This window comes from Callithrix jacchus, chromosome 3 (genome assembly GCF_049354715.1).
Source record: "Callithrix jacchus isolate 240 chromosome 3, calJac240_pri, whole genome shotgun sequence".
In the NCBI taxonomy this organism is placed as follows: domain Eukaryota; kingdom Metazoa; phylum Chordata; class Mammalia; order Primates; family Cebidae; genus Callithrix; species Callithrix jacchus.
The window spans coordinates 84,786,593-84,811,975 of record NC_133504.1 but is presented as its reverse complement, the minus strand read 5'-3'; the positions used below and the strand labels follow the sequence as shown (position 1 = coordinate 84,811,975).

Sequence of the window (25,383 nt, the reverse complement as noted above, 5' to 3'; positions counted from 1 at the left end):
AAGCAGAAAGAGGAAGCATATCTAAGAGACATTATGGAAAACCACCTAAGGGATATCATGATTCATGGAATGAGCTGGACTGAGGTAGATTGTGTTATTGTTCCCATGTATTTGCTGTTGCCATGTGACTTGCATGCCTCCTCTGAAAGGAATATACCTTCCCATAAAGATACAAGGCTTGGCTCTCACGACCTGTCTTAGCCTATGAAATGTAACTGGAACTGACACGTGCCAGTCCCAAGCAGATTTATGAGCCATTCTGTCGTTCAGCAATTGGAAGATTTCTTTTGCCTTGTGAACAAGGTAGGGGCTACTCCCTCAACCTGTGAAGAGCAACGAATGTGGAAGAGTCTCTGTGTGACAGCCAAATGGCAGGCCATAAAAATATGGACAACAACTGCTAAAACAACTTTGTCATCAAAGGCAATTAAATTTTAGGATTATCACAGTCTTACCACATATCAGGGGTTGAATTCCCTACCCCCTCAAAAGATGCGTTAAAGTCTTATCGCTCAGTGCCTCAGAATGTGACTTTATTTGAAAACAGGATCACTGTAGATGTGATTAATTAAGTTAAAATGAGGTCATACTGGAGTAGGTGAGCCTTGTGAGAAGACCTGGAGACATAGGGCAAATGCTGTGGAGATAGAAGCAGAGATTGGATCTATGCAGCTCCAGGCCAAGGAGAACAAGGGTTGCTGGCAACATCAGAGGCTAAATGAAAGGCATGGAACAGACACTCCTCTTAGAAAGAGCATGACCTCGCTGACACCTTGATTGCAGACTTCCAGCCTCCAGAAGTGAGGAACGATATAACTATATTGTTTTAAGTCACCCAGTTTATGACTACCTCAGGAAACTAACATACCAAGCGTATATGTGTAAGACAATGACGCAAGAAAGCTCTCAAATGACTTCTAGAGTTTTAGTATGTAAGCCTGTGTCTCTTTAGAACAGAAGGCAAACTAAACCCCAATCCAAAGGAAAAAACAGAATTTATTCAATGAAATATTTCAACAAAAATGCTATTTTTTTTTTTTTTTTTTGAGACAGAGTCTTGATCTGTCGCCAGGTGCCAGGCTAGAGTGCAGTGGAGCAATCCTGGCTCACTGCAATTTCCGCTTCCCAGGTTCAAGCAATTCTCCTGTCTCAGCCTCCCGAGTAGCTACGACTACAGACGTGCACCACCATGCACAGCTAATTTTTGTATTTTTTTAGTAGAGACGGGGTTTCCCCATGTTGGCCAGGATGGTCTTGATCTCCTGACCTCATAGTCTGCCCGCCTCAGCCTCCCAAAGTGCTGGGATTGCAAGCATGAGCCACCATGCCTGGCCAGCAAAAATGTTTTTAAAAGGAAAAGAAGAATAGGCTCTGCATCTAATAAATTGTTTTATTTTTAAACATAACTAGAGAAAATAGATTGGGAAAAATATATCACTCTTCTCATTTCATCAGTTTGTGGTCCATAGTACAGTCAAGAGCCCACTAAATATCTCCATTTGGATGTCCCAGATATCTCAAATTCAATAGGTCCAAAGTGAACTCAGCATCTCTCAACTCTTCTCCCTCCAACCAATCAAACTTCATCCTCCCCCTGTGATCACTGTGTCAGTAAATGGCACTACAAACCATCCAGTTTCCCAAACCAAGACCTTGACTTTATCTTCCCCCCAACCCTCATATCTCATTTGTTACCAAACCCTGATAATTTTCTTCTTAGATGTCTCTCAAATACATCTTCCTTTCCCTAATCCTACTGTGAATATTTTGATTCAGAGCATATCATCTCTTTCCTAGAATATTATTATTAGGCAGTGAAAATATAATTGGGGTTTTTGCAATTAAAAGTATTTAATTTATTTGAGACAAGGCCTGTCTCTGTTGCCCAGGCTGAAGTGCAGTCCAGTGGTACAATTTTGGCTCATTGTAACCTCTGCTTCCCAGGCTCAAACCAGTCTCTCACTTCAGTCTCCCAAGTAGCTGGGACCTTAGGTGCGTGTCACCATGCCTGGTTAATTTTTTAATTTTTTTTTAAAGATGGGTTTTTGCCATGCTTCCCGGGCTGATCTCAAACTCCTGAGGTCAAGTAATCCACCTGCCTAGGCCTCCCAAAGTGCTAGGATTAGAAGCATGAACCACTGCACTTGCCTTCTTTCCTAAATTATATCCAACTCCTTTCCCTAACTCTAGCACATTCCCTGTATCTGTAAGAATGGGAAGGTCATGCTGCAGACAGATTAAAAAAAAAAAAGAAAAACACACACACACACACACACACACACACACACATTCAGGGGCTGAAAGCAAAAGAAGGTTTATTCTGTCCTCTTGCTACATGTCCATCTCAGGTCACTGAAAGACTCTGCTTATGTCAGTCTCCTCAGGAGCCCAGATTGATGAAACACCTATCATCTAGAATATGGCTGGCTGCCACTGCAGGAGGAAGCAGAAGTAAGGAATTGCATGCTGGGTTTTAAATGCAATTAATCTAACAGATATGACCATTGGCCAAGAGAAGCCATGTGGTCACACTTCTTTTCAAGAAGCCAAAGAAATACAATCCCCCCATATGCCCAGAAGGAGAAGACCCAGAAATATATTGGCAGATAGGCTGCCTTGGTCTGCTAGCTTCTCTCCGCAATGCAACCGATGCATCTTTCCAAAATGGCAAGCTGGCATTCCTTCCTGCTTAAGTTTGAGTGGTAGAAAAAAATCTCAACTAATGAAAAGAAAATCACAAAACAAAAACCAGAAAACCATGTAGATCTTACAAAAGTACCTGATACTAATCCTCAACAAGAAAATCTTCTAAATAAATTTAGGTGAACATTTTCATTAAAGTGGTGAGAATACTAGTTACTTTTATTCTTTAACCTTCTTTGATTCTTTAGAATCAACATTGCTTACCATTATAATAAAGGAAGGGAAGAGAGAGAGAGAAAGGAAGATTGTTGAACAGTTGTTCTTAAATCTAGACAAGATTAAATGTTCAAAAACATAAATTTCTCACCACTTTTCTAAGAGCAAGTATAAATACTGAAGTGCACACATCTTAACAATGAAGAGCCCAAAGTTATTAATTAAGTGATTCAGGTAATGCAGCTTCTCACCAAATAAAGTAAGAATTTAAAATGTAATGTTATTCTTTGCAAACCTTTTCCCATTTGGCGGCCTGCTATAAGCCGAGTATCATTATTCTTCTGTTATTTTTTTTAGATAATTTTAGCATGGTGCACACACACACATACATGTGTGAAATATATATACTGCATATATAATTGGTATTGAGTACAAGTTACTTCTCCATCAAATGATAGAACATCAAAGCTGGAGAGAAATTCAGAGGTCCTCTATTTCAAGCCCATTGTTGGGTAGGAGGGGAAACAAAATCTAAAGAGAATGAAAAGAGGCTCACCTCAGGTCACAGCCAGTCCGTGAAAATGGCAGGACCACCACAGCCAGGTGTCCTACTCCTAAATGTGGTGTTTTCTCTCTGAATCTATATGACTGCCTGGCTAGGCAGGCTGTTGTAGGGCTGGGGCAGTCTTGCCCTTGTTGTGCTCCTTTTCTCTCTGCTGCCCCATAGCTTGCCCCTCTGCCCCTTTTTGTTAATGCGATTTGACTATTTTATTCTGAGCAGAATTAATTAAAACAGAAATTGTATAATTTTCAATAATCAACATTTTAAACTTTAATTTCTTTCACTGAACATTTGAGTTCCTGTTTTGAAAAGAAGCCAGATAAAAAATTCAGATGCTTCAGAAATAAATTTTATTTAATAAGTGAAAATTAGGTGCCAAGAGAATGGAGCTTTGAGAGGACAAATATTAGCCCCAAGGTCTATGTGTTTTCAGACTTTAAGATAGAGTCTGATTAAAATCACCAAGGATTTAAACCCTGCTCTAAAACTCTGCCAAAAACTGCCCTTTTAATATAGTACTTTCAAGTTTCAATGAAAGATAAATTAAAATAGTGGCTTGTCCTTAAAATTCTACCAAGAAACTTTGGTTGCCACAGAATCAGGCATGCAAGTTATCCCTTTGATGAGGCTAAATCTATGGCATGAATTTCATGTCTCCCCATAATGAGGCCTGAAGGCTGAGCCAAGTCCTGAAGGAGTTGATTTGACTAAGACAAATGGGCTGAGCAACCCAGCTCAAAATGCTAGCAGAAAACGAGCAGGTTCAAGTGTTGGCCAGTCAAAAGAAAGTGATGACCTTCAGAAAATAAATTCTAGGGATGTGTTCATTCCTTTCTGGCAGCAAATATGAAAAACGTCACCTCCCAAATCTTATACATTAAGTAAATGAGGAGCTGAAATAATATTATGTCCATATATCTGACAGTGTTTATATGAGGTTGAACCACATGAAAGTGTCACCTTTGTATGCAACAAATGTCAAACACCAACAATTTCATATGATTCAGTGTGATATATTCTTCACAGCATGTAACCTTGATGACAGTCCTGCAAAGTGAAATTTATTATATCCACCTTGCAGATGAGATGATTGGCTCAGAGAGTCTGAGAGACATTTCCAAGCCATGTCATCAAGTATTGTTCAGTAGGAATATGCCTTCATCCCACTCTTTCATCATGTGTAATCCCCTGCCTGCTTCATAAAGAAAAATTATCTCATTAATAAGGGCAAAACCCAAGCATTTTTAAGCTTGACAAATTCATAGATTTTATATCAGTACTTTCTTTCATTAAATATATTTGTATAACACAAAAGAAATTTGCTATTATACCATGATTCTATTCATTTGAATCAATTGTCTTTAAAAAATATGTATTGCTCATCTCATCAGTAGAAACTTTTAAACAGGCACCATGTTATACATTTTTAAATTTAACAATATGCATGTACTGTGCATTACTATGTATATAGATTTCTGTAGAATAGATTTAAGAGGAATGAGACAAAGATTAAATAAATACTTTAAAACAAATTTTAAAGTTGCAATATTATCACGAGAACATTTTTTCACGTTAAAATTGTAATTTACTATGTTTAGTTTTAAAAATCTTGGCTTAGTCCTCTGCTTTGAAGATGTAACTAGTACTGTTTATTTTAATGCTTGGTTATAATGACTGTCACAGTTGAAAAAAATATGTGTCAAAGATGTATAGATCCAAATAGAAATGGTCAGCTATGATTACAAATTCACATCACTCACATTTCAATCCATCTACCAGTTATGAGGCATTGTTTGTTGAACTGCAGTGAGCAAAATTCTGCCTTCCCTAGTATTAACTGCATGTTCTGCAAGTTAATCAGAGGATATTATTCTTTTAACAAAGGGTGTGAAAAACCCATTCAAACTCTTCATTTGGAAGATTTTTTAAACAGGTTAAAATTTTCTTAGTTGTCATGTTTCCTTAGGAAATAAAGAAAAAATTCTCAAATGTGTGTTTTAAAATATGTAATATATTATTTTTAGTACCTAAATCACAATGAAGAAAGTATTTCCAGCCCTCAGTATTTGATAGATATTTTTCAGGATACCTGTTGCAGAACATACTGTTGTCAGCCACTTGTCATCATTTCTTTTCTGAAAAGCTGACGCAAAAGCTTTTCAGAAAAGAAAAATGTTTAAACTCCATATCTGGCCATTCTCTAAAGAACTTTGCCTGAAGGTTTTAATAGTATTTCCACCTCTCATTATGAATTATTCCAAAGTATATATGATTTGTGATATTAGAAACTGTAAACCTACTTACCAACTGTGTAAACTGCAATACAGTTTCTACAGTGAAAACCATGCAACAAGAGTGTTCCCGTCATCAGCTCCTCCAGGATGAGGCATGATCATGTGCCATCTGTGCAGAGTAACCATCCAACATAACAGAGTAAGGGGCTTATGTCAATTCACTTTTTTAATGTTAGTGAAGCTTCAATAGCAAAGACTTGGAACCAACCCAAATGCCCATCAACAATGGACTGGATAAAGAAAATATGATACATATACACCATGGACTATTATGCAGCCATAAAAAACGATGAGTTCATGTTCTTTGCAGGGACATGGATGAAGCTGGAAGCCATCATTCTCAGCAAACTAACACAAGAACAGAAATCTAAACACCGTATGTTCTCACTCATAAGTGGGAGTTGAACAATGAGAACACATGGACACAGGGAGGGAAACATCACACACTGGGGCCTGTTGTGGGGCAGGGGACTAGAGGAGAGATAGCATTAGGAGAAATACCTAATGTAGACGACAGGGCGATGGATGCAGCAAACCAGCATGGCACTTGTATAACTCTGTAACAAACCTGCACATTCTGCACGTGTACCCCAGAACTTAAAGTATAATAAATAAGTTTTTAAAAGTTAGTGAAGCTTAATTCCTTTTTTATTGGTAAATTTCAATGGAAACTTTTAGAATTTTCTTTATATTTTGAGATCTCAGAGACTGATTTCATAACCTCACCCTCAATCCACTGTCAAAACAATACATTATTATTTATTGGGCATCTATTAAGTGCTAGGTACCTTACATGTACTTCTCTGTAATCTTCTCAGTAATGTACCTGTGGTGTTATTTTTCCTTCTCTCTCTTCCTCCCTCCCTCCCTCCCTCCCTCCCTCCCTCCCTCCCTCCCTCCCTCCCTCCCTTCCTTCCTCCCTCCCTCCCTCCCTTCCTTCCTTCCTTCCTTCCCACTTTCTTTTTTTCCTTCTTTTTCTTTCTTGAGACAGATTCTCACTCTGTCCCCCCCCGGCTGGAGTGCAGTGGCACAATCTTGGGTCACTGCAACCTCCACCTCCTGGGTTCAAGCAATACTTGTACCTCAGCCTCCAGAGTAGCTGGAGCCACACTTGTGTGCCACCACAGCCCGCTATTTTTTTTGTATTGTATCAGAGGCAGGGCTTCACCATGTTGCCTAGGCTGGTCTCAAACTCCTGAGCTCAGACAATCCTCCTGCCTCTGCTTCTCAAAGTGCTAGGATTATAGGCATGAGCCATAGCACCTGACCGTGTGGTGCTGTTATCATTACTTCACAGATGAAAACGTTGAAATCTAAAGGTTGAGTAATATGCAAAATCACGTAGTGCCTCGGCGCAGCTGAAACCCCTTTTCTTTGCCTTTTCCCACAGCATCTCCCTCTAGTAACAGATTTCACTAGCTTTCTCATGAAAGTAATCTCCTAAACTGGCTTCTTTTCCACACGTATATTATCTGTCACATTCTGAAAGTATTATCAACTCAATTCTGGAACTTTTTATGTATATTCTCTATGTGAAGACCACAGGTAAAATATGTTTCTTTCACTGTTGTTGAAATCCTCCTATCACACCAGGCATGAGTTACTAGATTGGTGTAAAAGTAATTGCGTTTTTTGCCATTGCTTTTAAATGACAAAAACTGCAATTGCTTTTGCACCAACCAATATTTCCATGAACATTGTATATGAAATGGAGATCTCTGGTTCTTCTGGAGTCACTGTCAGGTAGAGCTTTAGAAGGACCCCCTCACCTGTCTCAGTAGCTCTCCTATTATATTGCTTTGGTCACAGAACTATGACAGCTTCCCTTCACTCTTTGTCTAAGGCCATACCTTTGCCTAATATGCTTAAAATGCACCTAATTTCTGTTTATGACTTAAATTACTTATGCTGGAAATTCCAAACACTGGTCAACAGGGTGGATGGATTAGAATTGCATGGGATGTGTGGGCATTAGTTGGGGTGGGGTGGGGAGCATCTTCTTAAAATATATATATATTCCTACATCTTACCATTTTGAGATTATGATTTAGTGGATCTTTATTTAGGTCCATGAATCTGTGTTGATAAAACATCACTGTTGATGAGATTGGGCAGTCAGATGGTTTATATATAATTTAATATTGGACAATAATAAAGTCTATGATGACAAAGCAGAGTCAAGAGATAGTGAGTGATTGTAGATACTCTAATATGATTGTAGAAGAATGCTTAGGGCTACTCTGATATGATTGTAGAGGAATGGTTAGGACTGGGCTCCAGTCACCATTTTTTGAAGGGGGGACTGGAGCCCCCCAGATCTGGGTGAGGCAGCCATGCAGACAGCTCAAGGCAGAGCATTGCAGGTGGAAGAAACAACAAATACAAAGACTTGTTGGAGGATGAGCAGAGAGGCTGGAGAATGGTGAGAGGTGATGAAAAAAAGAGGAAATAGATTAATGAAGCATTAAGAGGCAATATCATATAGGATCTTGTCGGCCATGAAAACAGATTTAAATTTTTTAAATTTTTACGAGACAGAGTGTTGCTCTGTTGCCCAGACTGGAGCACAGTGGTGTGATCATAGCTCACTGTAACCTCAAACTTCTGTGTTCAAGCGATCTCCCACCTCAGCATCCAGAATAGCTGGGACTGCAGGCTACTGCCACCATGCTGGCTAATTTTTAAAAAGTTGTTTTGTAAAGACAGGGTCTCCTATGTTTCCCAGGCTGCTGTCAAGCTCCTGGGCTCAAATGATCCTCCTGCCTCAGCTTCCCAAAGGAATTATAGGCCTGAGCCACAGTGTCTGGCCTACATTTTACTTTAAATGTGATGGGAAGTCATGTTAAAGTCAAGAGCATAGAACTGACATTATTGGCTTACATTTTAGAGAGATCACTCTGTTTTTCGTGTAGGGGAAAGGAACACTAGAGGCAAGAGCAGAGACCCTATCCAAGCAAGACTGTAACAGTGGCTTGGACTGTAACAGTGGCTTGGACTAAAGTGGATGCCCTGGTGGAGATGAAAATGGTCAGCTCTTATACATATTATAGAGGTACAGCCAGCATGATTTGCTGATGGATTGGGTGTAGAGGACAAGAGAAAAAAAAGAGTCACAAACATGGAGTCAAAACTCCAAGGTTTTGTTGTAAGCAAATGAGTGAATGGGGCATCACTACAGAGACAGAGAACACTGAGGAAGAAGCAAGAATGGAGAAAAATAGAGTTCTGTTTTAAACACGATGAGTTTGAGATCCTGACATGCAACTTGGGCTATGGTGGGCAATACCATATACAAGTCTGCATTTGACGAAAGAGAAACAGGATGGTATTTAAACATGGGATTCATCATCAGAGTTGATATTTGAGGCCAAGGAACAGGCTGAGTGTAGCTGGAGAAAGGAGGAAGTCTCAGAACTGATTGCTAGGACTTTCCGTGTTCAGAAGCTGGGAAAGAAGGATGATCCAGCAAATCAGAGCAAGGAAGGGAACCAGGAGGATGCACAATGCCAGCAGCCACCTGAATTTTTTTCCTTTTTAAAGAGAGATTGATTCGCTCAGTTAAATCTTCTGGGAGTTTGAATAAGATGAGAATAAACAAATGGTCACTGGATTTGTTAGCAACCTTGAAAAGAATAGGTATAGTGACGTATTGGGGATGAAAATTATAGATTTAAGAAAGAGTGGCAGGTAAGGATATGAGGACAGTGAGTTTAGACAACTCTTTTGGGATTGGCTGGAAAGGAGAGCAGAGAAATGGGATAGGAGCTAGAGACAGATGTATGACCAAGAAAGGATCTTTTCTCTTTCTTTTCTTCTTTTTTTTTATTTTACTTCAAGTTCTGGGATAAATGTACAGAATGTGCAGGTTTATTACATAGGTATACATGTGCCACGGTGGTTTGCTGCACCTATCAAGCCATCATTTAGGTTTTAAGCCCCACATGCATTAGGTATTTGTCCTAGTTGCTCTCCCTCCCCTTGCCCCCCCCAGACAGGCCCCAGTGTGTGACATTCCCCTCCTCGTGTCTATGTGCTCTCATTGTTCAACTCCCACTTATGAGTGAGAACATGCAGTGTTTGGTTTCCTGTTTTTGTGTTAGTTTGCTGAGAATGATGGCTTCCAGCTTCATCCATGTCCCTGCAAAAGACATGAACTCATTCTTTTCATAGCTGCATAGTATTCCATGGTGTATATGTGCCACATTTTCTTTATCCAGTCTATTATTGATGGGCATTTGGGTTGCTTCCAGGTCTTTGCTATTGAAAATAGTGCTATAATAAACATACATGTGCATGTGTCTTTACAGTAGAATGATTCATAATCCTTTGGGTATATACCCAGTAATAGGTTTCCTGGGTCAAATGGTATTTCTGATTCTAGATGACATGATTATTTTTAAGGTGGACATTATTACAACATGTCTGGACACTAATGAGAATAATCCAGGAGGAAATTAATGATGCAAAGGAGATATAATGTAAAGAAGAATGAGAATTCAATCTGTAAGTAAGGTATTGGTATTAAATTGACTAATAGGAGGGCAGATAGGACTCATAGGTTCCAACTCAAGAGGGTTGGCAAATTTAAGTAAAAGAATAAGGACCATCTCTTCTCATTGACTTCCTTTTCTCCATGAAATACCAAGGGCAACAGCTGAGACTCAGGAGGTCAAAGGAGTTTTGATTGGGAAGAAAGCAGGCGGTAGAAATTTAGTTCCAATTGCCAGGCAGTAATGGGGGCCAAATATACAGTCATAAATTTAAAGTATCATGGTTGTTTTTTCCAACCATTTTCACTTGCTTAGGTAGAAGCTCAGATTAGGCAGAAAATTTGATATAATTTTGGAATTTGGGGTGCCAATAAATAACATTGATCTTACCCTCTGCATTCAAAACCAGATAGGTACAAAAGAATAACCTTTATGATTATAAGGCAGATAGGAGACTGTGGCTTTTAGTATTCAGGTGTGGGTTGAAAAATTCTTCACTCCAGACTCATTCTGTTGCTGGCAGCCCCTTCCTTCTTGCAGAACAGGCCAGATACCCTCTCCCCTGGCAGTAGGATGTGAAGAGAGGAGAGAGGAAGGTCTCAACTCTGGCTGCTCATTGGAATCACCTGAAATTGTTAAATGAAACTGATCCCCAGGTGCACTCTAGAGATGCTGATTTAACTGGTCTGGGCTGTCAGCTGGGCATCTGGATTTTTGAAAGTCCTGGACAACTCTCCAAGATGGCTGAATAGACACAACTCCAGTGCACAACACCCAGCAAGAGAGACACAGAAATCCAGAGGTCTTCTAGCTCCAACCGAGGTACCAGGTGCATTTCAACGGGTCTGGTCTGATGGTGAGCAAAGCCCACGCAGGGCAGACTGAGGCAGGGAGGGGTGCTGCTTCACCCAGAAAGTGCATCTGACCAGCGAGTCAGAGGCTCCCCCTCTGGCACTCCAGTCCAGATACAGCACCTCCCCCGAAGCCTTAGCAATACACAGAACAGGGGATCTTTGCCAGTCAAACACTGGGAATTACAAGTGCAGAGTTGAATAATCATCCAGGACAGTGTCCCAGATTGGCGCACACATACCTAAACAGACGCATAAGCCCAAACGGCAGCTGGGAGAGCCTGCGGACCGAGCTATTACCCTCTCCCCCTGCCAGGAGAGAGAGAGAGCTGTAAGCAGGAGCAACTGGGTGGGCCCCTACCCCATGACCAGAGAGAGAGGAAGCTGAAAGTGGGAGATGGCCGGGTGTGGCTGGGCAGGTCCCTACCCTCCCCAACAAACCCCAGAGGGCTGAAGCTCTAACTCTAGCAGGTTGCACAGCCAGTGTCACAGTCTGAGCTGAACCCTGAATAATCCAGCCCAGGAGAGAAAGGGCACAACCCACCATTACAGGGGTGGGACTGGGCTACATGTTTTAACAAAAAGCACAGGAAGCCTATGTAGCAATGGCACTACATTCTTGACCACCCTGCAGCGCTGCCATGTCAGCAGTAGAGGCAGGCCTAAACCCCCAGTGCAAACAAAAAAGACACAGGAAGCTTCCCTAGTAACCCGAAGGAGTCCCTAGAAACCCAGTAGCACCTCGACAGGCAGACAAGTGACCTCATCAAGCAGCTCCCTCAGACCACAGCCAGGTAAATCCATAAAGATGGGGAAAAAACAGCATAAAAAAGATGAAACCATCAAAAACCATAACACCTCTTCTCCTTCAAGGGATCACAACTCCTCAACAACACAGGAACACAACATGACTGAGAAGGAGTGTGATGAATTGACAGAAACAGGCCTCAGAAGGTGGATAATAACAAACTTTTCTGGGCTAAAGGAACATGTTCTAACTCAATGCAAAGAAACCAAAAACCTTGAAAAAAGGTTAGACAAAATGCTAATCAGAATAACCAGCTTAGAGAAGAACATAAACAACTTGATGGAGTTGAAAAACACAGCACAAGAACTATGTGAAGCAAACACAAGTTTTAATAGCCAGATCAATCAAGCAGAAGAAAGAATATCAGAGATTGAAGACCAATTCAATGAAATAAAAAGAGAAGGCAAGATAAGAGAAAAAAGAGTGAAAGGAAATAAACAAAGCCTCCAAGAAATATGGGATTATGTGAAAAGACCAAATCTACGCTTGATTGGTGTACCTGAACATGATGGGGAGAATGAATCCAATCTGGAAAACACACTCCACAATATTATCCAGGAGAACTTCCCAAGCCTAGCAAGGCAGTCCAACATTCAAATTCAAGAAATACAGAGAACTCCACAAAGATATTCCTCAAGAAGAGCAACCCCAAGGCACATAATCGTCAGATTCACCAGGGTTGAAATGAAGGAAAAGTGCTAATGGCAGCCAGAGAGAAAGGTCAGGTCACCCACAGAGGGAAGCCAGTCAGACTCACAGCAAATCACTTGGCAGAAACCCTACAAGCCAGAAGAGAGTGGTGGCCAATATTCAATGTCCTTAAAGAAAAGAACTTTCAACCCAAATCTCATATTCAGCTAAATTAAGCTTCATAAGTGAAGGAGAAATAAAATCCTTTACAGACAAGCAATTACTAAAAGATTTCATCACTACCAGACCTACCCTATAAGAGCTCCTGAAAGAAACACTAAGTGTGGAAAGGAAAAAGTACCAGTCAGTGCAAAAGCAAACCATTTGGCAAATGCCAAAAATGCAATGAAGAAAAGGAGTCAACTAGTGGGAAAGAAAACCAGCCAGTAACAAAATGGCGGGATCAAATTCACACATAACAATATTAACATTGAATGTAAACAGCCTAAGTTCCCCCATCAAAAGACACAGAGTGGCAAACTGGATAAAAAGTCAAGACCCGTCAGTGTGCTGTATTCAGGAAACCCTTCTCACATACAAAGACACACATAGACTCAAAATAAAGGGATGGAGGAAGATTTACCAAGCAAATGGGGAACAAAAAAAGCAGGGGTTGCAATCCTAGTCTCTTATAAAATGGACTTCAAACCAACAAAGATCAAAAGAGACAAAGAAGGACACTACATAATGGTAAAAGGATCAATCCAACAAGAAGAGCTAACTATCCTAAATTTATACGCACCCAACGCAGGAGCACCCAGATACATAAAGCAAGTTCTTAGCGACCTAAAATGAGATTTAGACTCCCACACAGTAATAGTGGGAGACTTCAACACTCCACTATCAATATTAGACAGGTCAATGAGACAGAAAATTAACAAGGACTTGAATGCAGAGCTGGACCAAGCGGACCTAATAGACATATGAGGATCACTCCACCCCAAATCCACAGAATATATATTTTTCTGAGCACCACATTGCATTTACTCTAAAATTGACCACATCATTGGAAGCAAATCACTCCTCGGCAAATGCAAAAAAACAGAAATCATAGCAGTCTATCAGACCACAGAACAATCAGACTAGAACTCAGGATTAAGAAACACACTCAAATCCACACAACTACTTGGAAACTGAACAACTTGCTTCTGAGTGTCAACGGGATAAACAATGAAATAAAGATGTTCTTTGAAACCAATCAGAATAACGACACAACTTACTAGAATCGCTGGGACACCTTTAACACAATGTCGAGAGGGAAATTTATAGCAATAAATACCCACATGAGAAACAAGGAAAGATCTAAAATTGGCACCCTATCTTCCAAATTAAAAGAGCTAGAGGAGGAAGATAAAAAAAACTCAAAAGCTAGCAGAAGGCAAGAAATAACTAAGATCAGAGCAGAACTGAATGAAGGAGAGAGAGACACAAAAAACTCTTCAAAAAAATCAACAAATCCAGGAGCTGGTTTTTTGAAAAGATCAACAAAATAGACAGACCACTAGCCAGATTAATAAAAAAGAAAAGGGAGAAGAATCAAATACATGCAATAAAAAATGACAAAGGGGATATCACCACTGATACCCCAGAAATACAAACTACTATCAGAGATTACTACAAATAGCTCTATGCACATAAACCAGTAAACCAGGAAGAAATGGATAAATTCCTAGACACTTACACTCTACCAAGACTAAACCAGGAGGAAGTTGAAACCCTGAATAGACCAATAACAAGGGCTGAAGTAGATACAGCAATCAATAGCCTACAAACCAAAAAAAGTCCAGGTCCAGGTGGGTTAACAGCCGAATTCTACCAGACGTACAAAGAGGAATTGGTTCCGTTCCTTCTGAAACTGTATCAAACAATAAAAAAGGAAGGAATCCTCCCTAACTCATTTGATGAGACCAACATCATCCTGATACCAAAACCCAGCAGAGACTCAACCAAAAAAGAAAACTTCAGGCCAATATCCATGATGAACATCGATGGAAAAATATTCAATAAAATGCTGCAAACAGATTGCAACAGCACATCAAGAAGCTTATCCATCATGCTCAAGTAGGCTTCATACTGGGGATGCAAGGTTGGTTCAACATACGCAAATCCATAAACGTAATCCCGCATATAAATGGAACCAAAGACAAAAACCATGTGATTATCTCAATAGATACAGAGAAGGCCTTCAACAAAATTCAACAGCCCTTCATGCTAAACTCTCAATAAACTCTAGGTATCGACAGAACATGTCATAAAATGATAAAAGCTATATATGACAAACATACAGCCAATATCATACTGAATGGGCAAAAGCTGGAAGAATTCCCTTTGAAATCAGGCACTAGACAAGGATGCCCTCTCTCACCACTCCTATTCAATATAGTATTGGAAGTTCTACCCAGAGCGATCGGGCAAGAAAAAGAAATAAAGGTATTCAAATAGGAAAGGAGGAAGTCAAACTGGCTCTATTTGCAGATGACATAATTGTATATCTAGAAGACCCCATCATCTCAGCCCAAAATCTTCTCAAACTGATAAGCAACTTCAGCAAAGTCTCAGGATAGAAAATCAATATGCAGAAATCACAAGTATTCCTATACACCAGTAACAGACTAACAGACAGCCAAATCAAGAGCAATCTCCCATTCACAATTGCTACAAAGAGAATAAAATACCTAGGAATACAACTAAGAAAGGATGGACCTCTTCAAGAGCTACAAACTACTGCTCAACAAAATAAGAGAGTAAACAATGGAACAGAACAGAGGCCCCAGAAGCAACACCACACATCTACAACCATCTGATCTTTGACAAACCTGACAAAAACAAGCAATGGGGAAAGGACTCCATGTTTAATAAATGGTATTGGGAAAACTGGCTAGCAATGTGCAGATAGTAGAAACTGGGCCCCTACCTGTCACCTTACACTAAAATTAACTCCAGATGGATTAAAGATTTAAACATAAAACCTAACACCATAAAAACACTAGAAGAAAATGTAGGCAAAACCATTCAGGATGTAGGCATAGGCAAGGACTTCATGACTAAAACACCGAAAAAAAATGGCAATAAAAGCCAAGATAGACAAATGGGATCTAATTAAAATTCAGAGCCTCTGTACAGCATAAGAAACTATCATTAGAGCAAACCAGCAACCAACAGAATGGGAAAAATTTTTGCAATCTACCCATCTGAAAAAGGGCTAATATCTAGAATCTACAAAGAACTACAACAGATATACAAGAAAAATCAAACAACCACATTCAAAAGTGGGCAAAGAATATGAACAAACACTTTTCAAAAGAAGACATATATGAGGCCAAAAAACATATGAAAAAAGCTCATCATCACTGGTCATTAGAGAAATGCAAATCAAAACCACATTTAGATACCGTCTCACGCCAGTTAGAATGGCGATCATTTAAAAAATCTGGAGACAACAGATGCTGGAGAGGATGTGGAGAAATAGGAACACTCTTACACAGTTGGTGGGAGCATAAATTAGTTCAACCATTGTGGAAGACAGTGTGGCAGTTTCTCAAGGATCTAGAAATAGAAATTCCATTTGACCCAGCAATCCCATTACTTGGTATATACCCAAAGAACTATAAATCATTCTACTGTAAAGACACATGCACATGTATGTTCATTGCAGCCCTGTGTACAATAGCAAAGACCTGGAACCAACCCAAATGCCCATCAATTATAGACTGGACAAAGGAAATGTGATATATATATACACCATAGAATACTATGCAGCCATAAAGAATGATGAGTTCATGGCCTTTGTAGGGACTTGAATGAATCTGGAAACCATCATTCTCAGCAAACTGACACGGGAACAGAAAGCCAAACACCACATGTTCTCACTCATAGGTGGGTGTTGAACAATGAGAACACATGGACTCAGGGAGAGGAGCATCACACACTGGGGGCAGTTTGGGGGGTAGGGGAGAGACAGCAGAGGGTGGGGAGCGTGGGGAGGGATAACATGGGGAGAAATGCCAAATATAGCATGCACCTAAAGTAAAATTAAAAAAAAAGAAAATCCCACCCAGTGACTCTAATGTGAGGCCAAGGTTTTTCTCTAACAATAAATATGGTTGGAATTTGCCAGAAAAATATAACAGAGGCAGAAAAGGGCAGAGGAGACAAGAATGCTTTTTAAGTTATTACATTTATGCACTATGGAATTTAAAGAGGGAAGTGAGGACATGAGATGATTGACAGGGATAGTACAAAAAAGTAGGGTCAATGAATTGCGTGGGTGTCCCCGAAAGATTCCAGAATTGTTGGATTTGTGCTATAGAAGAAGGAAGCTGAAAGAACATTGGATAAAGACCAGAGAATGCATTGCTTAAACTGAGATTCTTAAATGCTGCCAAAATGGTACATTCTAAGGTATGACCAACTATGAGAGTAGGTGACTAAGGTGGGATGTAGAAGAAGATAAGTGGAGAGAAGAAGGTCATGGGCAAGAGACAACAGTGTGCTGGAGGAATCATCATTGTGAATGCAGAAATCACAAAGAATGATGACTGGACTCATGCTAGCCATAGCAACCTGGGCACCAGAGAGAGTTAAGGCATGCAGGTCCCTAGTTCCTAGGGCCATGAGATTCATGGGAATCCTGGTTAGGTGGTTGTCTATTTTGATGCTGCTTTCTTTTCCCTTTAACAGCTGGCCAACTCCATATACAGTAGATTTGAGAAGGGATGAGATGATCCAAAATATTATCTTTAGATATTAAAATAGAGGAAAAGCTTACAACTATTTTCCAGAAGTGTTTGAATCTGCATTTTCTATTGGTAAAAGTGAAAGAAAGGCAAATGAAATGTTTGTAGGCACTGGGAATAAACCTTAAGACAGGTCAGCTTTTTCTTCTCACCTCCTTGTCACATTTAGTGGGTATACAAATACGGAGCGTGCCATGTTTGGTCTTCCATTGACTTGAGTCCACCAGTTTGATCTGTACCACTTTTACTCTGCTTTTACTATTGATGGACAACCATGCAGGCATCAGTCACTTTTCATGTGTTTATTCTGCTAATTCCTCATCTCCCTTCCCCGCCTCCCTTCCATCTTTCCCTGCCTTTTGCCAATCTCCCAGTTTGTTATGCAGCAATAATTTCCCTTTACACTGCTCCTGCCAATTGCGGTGCCAGATGGCTTCAGTTCTGAGCCCCCTCACCCAGCCCCCCTCTTGAGAACAGCTGCCATTGTCATTGCTGTGAACACATCACGGCTTTGAACCCATAGCTGGGACCTAAACTTGATGCTCAGCGTCGGGAGGGGCTGGCGCTAATGCAAGGAACCATGAAAACAGCACACACTTTTCCTTGCTGCTGTTCAGCAAGAGCCCTTAGAAAAGGCTCTTTAGCATTTTTTCAATCATCTGTGTATCGAAATCTCATTGTGGAGTTTAATTCCTTTACCACCTGATTCAGCTTCCTAGCCATGAAGTTCCCTTTATGCCTTAAACACAATTATAACTCTGTTATTTCCCATCCCGAAAACAGATGTGAAAAAAAAAACTGCGTGTCTGTGCGTGTGTCTGTGTACATGCATTTGTGAGCCTCTCTCTTTAGAAATCCAGCACATTCTCTATCCACATCCACATATTTTTATTTAAACATGATCACATAACAGGAAAAATACAATTGGATTGCTGTTTGGACAGTCTTCCCATAAGTCAGCCTCCGAGGAAAGAGAAAGGATTAGCATCCGTGTTCGTTTTTTATCTTGAGCTATACTATATTTATCCCAACACTAAAATTCTGTTACTGTGACACTACCCAAAAAGATCATATTTTTGAGTCCTCTGTGATGACAGGTCAGTTGTGGGCCTGAAAACCCAAACAAAAAGAATCCTGAATCAAATTCCATGTAGACCAATATGCATTTCAAAGGCATTGCCCATGTAGTCAGTGGGTTAGGGTTTTTGTGTTGTTTTCTTTTTCTTTCTTTTTTAGGGGATGGGGGAGGGAGAGGGGCTCTCTTTCATGTTAATCTAATTGTGCATAACCCAGGCACATTTTACCATGTAGGGAAACTCTTTAGCATCCCTTCCCTACCACACACTCGGGCCCTCTTTCATTTTTCTCCTTCTGATGTCAGAGTGCCCCCACCTCCGGCACACATTTTGGGAAGATTCCCAGGATGATGATGTATTCTGCTTTACTGCTGAGGAATTTACTATCCCCTTACTTGGCAGCAAATGAAAGTGGGTATTAGTTTCTCAGAGTGCTGGTACAGAAACACGACAGAGGGGCTGCAAGAATGATACCCACCTAAATCTGTATGTAGTGCACAGCATGCTGCCGTTTCAAAAGGGAAAGAGAAAAGAAAATGAAAAGAAAGAAAAGATTCTCCTGAGTTGACTTCTCTGCATTTTGCATCGTTAGGTCTTGGAGAGAGATGCGAGAGGTTTGGGCCCTGAACGGAGTTAAATTATGCAGCTGCAGGGATGCCAGGTCCTCCAGAATAGGATGCTTCGTTTAGATTTTCCACAATGCTATTGAAGTGCTTATTTTCCTCCTGAAGAGACACAAACAGATGCAAACTTCTGTAAACACTTTAGAAATGAATTCAGTGAGTTTGGCCTCTCAGCAGTGCTCAATAGCTGACAGAAAAATGTCTAATTAGTGCAAGTGGAAATAATAGGGCCACTTGGATTCCTTCCATCCTCCTCCAAGTCTACTTTTCCAAAGAACTCAAAGGCCCTTTTGTCTGGCAGGTCACCCTCTCTCAGGCTTTTGTGCTCCAATCTATTAAGAGTAGAAGGGGGAAAAATAGATTAGGCAATGTTCTCCACTCAAATATATGGCGTGTTCTTGAGGGATGCAGAATGGGGTGTTTGCAGCATCAGTTTACAGGTGCTTGGGGAGGGATTCCTCCATTGGCGACAGCCAAAAGCAATTCGCACGTGTGTGCTGAGAAGGCCTCCTTTCAAGATCTAGCTTTCCATCACAAGTGCCACAGAACCCGCTCATTTTCCTTTTCCTTTCTCGGTTTCCAGTAACATCAATCCTCGGAGTTGGTGAAGAAAAGAAAGAGATTGAACAAAATGAGAGGTTTAGCCATTCTCTGAAATATGCCTTGTAGGTGTTACACCCATGACCCATTATTTCTGTTTTGCTCTATTGAAAACTCCACTAAAACTCACTTTGGGAGTCTGTCTGTGCCTCTTCATATTTTGTCATACAAAAGAGTGGAAATGAGTGGCTGACCTCTTTCTATTTTTTTCCATAGTGTTCCATGTCATTTATTAAGTACTTAAAATCTGCCAAGCTCTGTGCTGAGCATTTGACCCACACTTCCTCTAATACTGAAAACAGAACTGCAACTGAATATTATCCACATTTCACAGACAAGGTCACTGAGACTAGAGTGGTTAAGTAACTTGCCCTGGCAAATAAGTGCTAGAGCTGGAAAGCAAACTGAGATACCCGTGGTTTCATCTCCGGCATTATATCACTTTAATCTCTGAAAGTTTGACTTGGTCAATTTTTATATCCTCCATGTCTCTACTGCATATACCTAGTGTTTACTCCACCTTCTTGAACTGTAATCTAGGGGTTACTTTATATTGATTTCTTTTTCTGTGCAATCTGGGCTTCTTTCATACATGGTAATTTTTGACTGAATATTGGATATTGTAAATTTCACCTTCTTGGATTATAAGCATTTTGTGTGCCTCTAAGTATTCTTGAGCTTTGTTCTCGGACTCAGTCAAGTTAGGAAATAATCGATCCTTTTGAAGCTTGCTTCTAGGTTATCAGAGTTGGCCAAGAACAGTCATACTCGAAGGCCAATTTTGTCTCCTTCCTGAAGCAATACCTTTCTGAATACCCCACACCCCGTAAATGACAAGACTCTTCTACACTGGGTGATAGAAACACAAGCTGCTTGAGGTCTAAGAATGGTTTCCTAAGTTCATTTCAGGTGACTTTACCCAGCTTTGGGTGGTTTCCTTCCATGCAGAAGCTGATCAGTGTTCCGCAGACGACTCAAAGGGACCTCCGCAAATCTCTGAACTTGCTTTGTGCAGCTATTTTCTGGTACTTCGCCCTGGGGACTCTGGCTACCTTGGCCTCCCCAGACTCTGAGAAGCTCCATCTCATAACTCAGGGAGATCATTTCATAAAGGATGCCACCGGACTTACAAAGTGTCCTTGTAGCTCACTGTGAGGAGTGTCCAGCTATAGTGATCCCCAGCTATCAAAATATCATCATTTGCTCTCATAATACCAACTTTTGCTGGAGAATATCAAAGCACTAAAATTAAAAGCCATCTCCCAGGAAGTTTTCTTTGCTTTCTCTCATTTTTAAAAATGTAACAAGAATACTCTTTTCTTTTGAAATTTGTTTTTAGTTGGCCTTGTTTTCCTTTTCATAGAATTTTCTCATTATAATGAAGGATGTGGAGCCTGCAAAACTGCTGTTTGAGCTCAACAGTGAGTTCAGCCCCAGCTTTAAAGACCCAACTTCTTCCCAGATTAGATTAGACACTACTCCACAGAACCTTGCTCAGGCCACAGGAGAAAAGCAGATGAACTGATGCTCAAGAGATGTGTGTTCCTCAACTATTGGCAAAGACGTGGAGGAAATGGAACCTGAGCACTGTTGGTGGGCTTGTAAATGGCTCAAACTCTGTGGAAAACAGTATGGAGGTTCCTCAAAAAATTAAACATAAAACTCCCATGTGATCAAACAATCCCACTTCTAGGTATATATCCAAAAAAAGTAAAGCAGGGTGTCGAAGAGGTATCTGCACACCTATGTCCATGGGAGTACTGTTCACAATGAAAAGAGATGAAGCAACCCAAATGTTCACTGATGTATGAATGAATAAACGAAATGCAGCATATACGTACAATGGGACATTATTCAACCTTAAAAGGGAAGGAAATCCCGCCACCTGCCACAATATGGATGGACCTTGAAACTATGCTAAATGAAGTAAAAAGATCAGGCAGGGCTTTATGACTCCACTAATATGAGGTCTCTAAAGTGGCCAACTTCATAGAAGCAGAAAGTAATGTTGGAGCTCAGAAAAGGATACCCCAAAGTATGGTGCTTAGGCATGTTGAGTACTCTGAACTAAAGGAGATCGAAAGATCCCAGAAGCAGCCTCAGAAGCAAGTTCTCTCTGACCTTCTCCTGCCCCCTTCTCTCACCCCTCTTTTACCATTAAACCAAGTCATAAAAACCACAGAATTCCTCTTCCTCAAGGAAAGTCATAGAAGTTAGAACCCCTCTCCAGCAAAGCAAGCCAAGAAACCTAGAAATATTACTGTAACCTCCTTCCTTTCTGTGCAGCAGTTGGCCATAGAAAGAAATCTCTGACCTATCTTGTCTGATAGTAGATTATAAGACCTGTACCTGAAAGGAAGGAGGCTACACAGACAGGCTGAGAAAAATCCCACCTGATAGGTCTTGCTGAGTCCCATCACACCTAGTCTATTATCATTACATCATACTCCTTCTGTCCAATCACATTTCTACATGGCTGTCTATTCTTTGTCAAATCTAAACATTAAAACCGACAGTTTTTTTCTGGGTCTTTGGATCTTCATTTCTAAAGGCTTCTCTTGCTAACCTGTCTTGTGTTATAGGAGTGTCAGCTGTGACCTTTATGATAGCATAGGAAAGGTATCACACCTCTTCACCCCTACAGTGGAATGGTGGTTGCCAGGAACTGGGGAGAGTGGAAAAAGGGAGTTGTTGTTTCATGGGTATAAAGTTTTGGATTTGCAAAATGAAAGAGGTCTGAAGATCTGTTTTGCAACAATGTGAACGTACTTAACACTACTGAAATGTACACTTAAAAAGGTTAAGATGGTTAATTTTATGATATGCATTTTTTACCACTATGAAAGAGATGCTGGTAACAGTGACTTGTGACTGTAATGCCAGCTACTCGGTAACTGAGGTAGGAGGATCACTTGGGCGCAGGAGGATGAGGCTGCAGTGAGCTATATGGTCAGCCACTGCACTCCAGCCTGGGTGACAGAGTGAGACCTTGTCTCTAAAAACTAATTAATTAAAAATAAATAAATAGATAAAAATAAAAGAGAGAGAGACATGAATTTTTGCCTAGACTCTTTTGATGTTGTAACTTTGGAAAGTCACTTAACCTCTCATCTTCAGTTTCCTTTTCTTGTTTAGATTATAGAGTTACTAAAAAAGTTAAATGTCATAGTGTGTTTGAATATTTTTCGTAGACTATACGGTGCTACACAAGTGGAAACCATTATTCTCAGTGAGGGCAGAGTGGGAAATCATCTCTGGAGAATATCCTGCCTCTGAACATTGTGGCTAGAGTAATTACTGAAGCTTCTCTAAAACTAAAGTAAGACACCAATAAGAATGGAGAGCAGAACTACGAATCAAGTACGCACTGAAGTGTAACATCAAAAAGAGGGCATTCACGGGCTATCTGAGTATCCACCCTCCAACCAAGGTCCATAACCATAAGCAGGGAGGCAGGAATGGTGTTGTTCTTTCTAAGCAAAAGTAGAAGGAAGGCTTGCAGTGGCAGAAACAGCAAGTAGTGAAGATAGTAGATGAAGATACAAAACAAAGGACTATATCTATGTGTCCTTAGCACAGGAAAGCCTCTTGCTGGCCCTTATTAGACATAGCTGGTCACATATAAAACCATCAATTTGCTTTTCCATCTTTGATTTACATTTTGTGAATGTCAAATGACTGACTATTTTTTTTTTTTTTTGAGACCAAGTCTCACTCTGTTGCCCAGGCTGGAGTGCAGTGATGCCATCTTGGCTCACTGCAAGCTCCACCTCCCGGGTTCAAGTGATTTTCCTGCCTCGGCCTCCTGAGTAACTGGGATTACAGGCATGTGCCAGCTAATTTTTGTATTTTTAGTAAAGACAGGGTTTCACCATGTTGGCTAGGCTGGTTTTGAACTTCTGACCTCAAGTGATCCACCCATTTCAGCCTCCCAAAGTGCTAGGATTACAGGTGTGAGCCACCACGCCTAGCCAACTGAGTTTTTCTCATTTTGAAACTTGTATTTTTCAGATTGATGTTTTATTGACAAACTCAGTAGAAGTTTTGAGCATTGCACTGTTAATTAGGCTTTTTCTGGTTGGAAGGAACAGAAACTCAATCAAGTAAACACATAAAAGGGGGTGTGCATTATTTTGAAAATATATGTGGCATACTAAATGAGACATGTAACCCCTAGAATGACACTCATGAAGGTGGATTGCATTCAGAGCCATCCTTGGATCTTCCCTTGTGTTGCCCATAAACATGGCTTGGCTATACTCTACTTTCTTTCTATCCTTCAAAGACAGGCTAATTCTTTCTATGTTTCTTAGTTCAGACTGATACATTTGTTTTTTAAAGCCTGACCACAGAGTCATGAGGGGTCCCGTTATCAGGTCGCTCCTCTCAATCAGGTGGCCTTGATCTGGTGGGTGGGTGGGTGGAGAAAAAAGGATGTCAAGGCCAGGTAGAAAAATACATAGCTACCTCAAAGACAGGGGCTGTGCGCACAGCAGTTTCCCTAGAAAGGGTTACTGTCTGCCTTAGAAAGGCCATTCATTACTCATGTCAGGATCTTTGGGTGGATCCAATAAATAGTACCTCTCTTCCTCTCCTGGATTCTGAGAATATGGAGAAATAAAAAAGGCAAGCAAGAGAAGAAATATTACCTTTGAGTCTGATAAAGGGTAAGTTAGAAGATACAGCTTTGTATTAGACATAGGAAATCTGCTAGTGGCACCCCAGAATTATATAGACTTCTCCATTTAGTCACAGGAATTACAGGGACAAGCAGAATTACTCCATGTAGGGCAGCTTACTGGACAAGACTTAAGATATAGAAAAGTACTGACAAATTCCTGTTTTCTTTAGAGAAAAAAGGGAGAAGAGAGGCCATACATGGCCACTTTATTCTTCTCAAATTTATCAGTAAGATTAGTCACTCCACCATGCATGGAGCAGAGTGGGGAAAGTGATAGAAAGAGGCCAGGGGTGCTATGGTCATTGAGCTCCCTTCACAAGGAAGGAAACATGGAGAGGAGAGAAGATATATTCTCCCCAACAGTTGGCAACTCCATCACAATGAGAGCAATGATTGACTCAGACCAAAAAGATAAACAGAGTAAAAGACTTTATACTCAGTAAACACATTGATAGTTTAACAGTCTTAACAGTATGCATCAGTTTTAAAAGAGAAATGTTATTGTGCTGGTATTTGGCAGGCATTAGCTGATTGATGAAAGCCTGCAAATACAAATATTCTGTAACTGATGATTATGTATATAGCATTTATTAATAAAATAGTAAGTATCAGATAATTGACTCAAAAGGGACCCTCTGCAGATCTCTGAACTTGCTTTATGCAGCTGTTTTGCTCTGGTACTCTGCCCTGTTAACTTGCTACCTGGACCTCTCCAGACTCCCAGCAGATCCATCCACTTCCTAACACAGAGTTAGGACAACAAGAGAGCGCATCAGATCCGGAATTGGACCTCCTGTGTTCAAACCCCAGCTCTTAATCACAGGTCATGTGACCTTGGCACCACTTGACCTCTTTGCATCTCAGATTTCCCATCCATAAGATGGGAGTAGTAATAGAACCTCGGGGAGGAAGGCAGCAAATCACACTGCCACGTGTGTACCTATGCGACTATCTTGCATGTTCTTCACATGTACCCCCAAACCTAAAATGCAGTAAAAATAATAATAATAATAGAACCTGCCTCTTAGGATTGCTAGGAGAATTTATTGAGTTAGTGCATATAAATCACCTAGCACTGTGCTTGGCACCTGGTTTTGCCCAGAAAGTGTTAGT

At 40.5% G+C, this 25,383-nt stretch overlaps 1 protein-coding gene and 1 long non-coding RNA gene across 18 annotated transcripts in view; one reads left to right on the top strand and one right to left on the bottom strand.

The window, feature by feature from the left end:
- The window catches only part of ALPK1 (alpha kinase 1), a 182,424-nt gene that overhangs the window by 107,975 nt on the left and 49,066 nt on the right, over nt 1-25,383 (top strand). The gene's annotated exons all lie outside the window — the stretch shown is intronic.
- Nucleotides 5,481-25,383, bottom strand: part of LOC144581768 (uncharacterized) — a 120,774-nt gene continuing 100,871 nt past the window's right edge. Inside the window, exon 3 of the long non-coding RNA XR_013532988.1 lies at nt 5,481-5,824. This is a non-coding gene — a long non-coding RNA (uncharacterized LOC144581768). The remainder of the gene's footprint in view (nt 5,825-25,383) is intronic.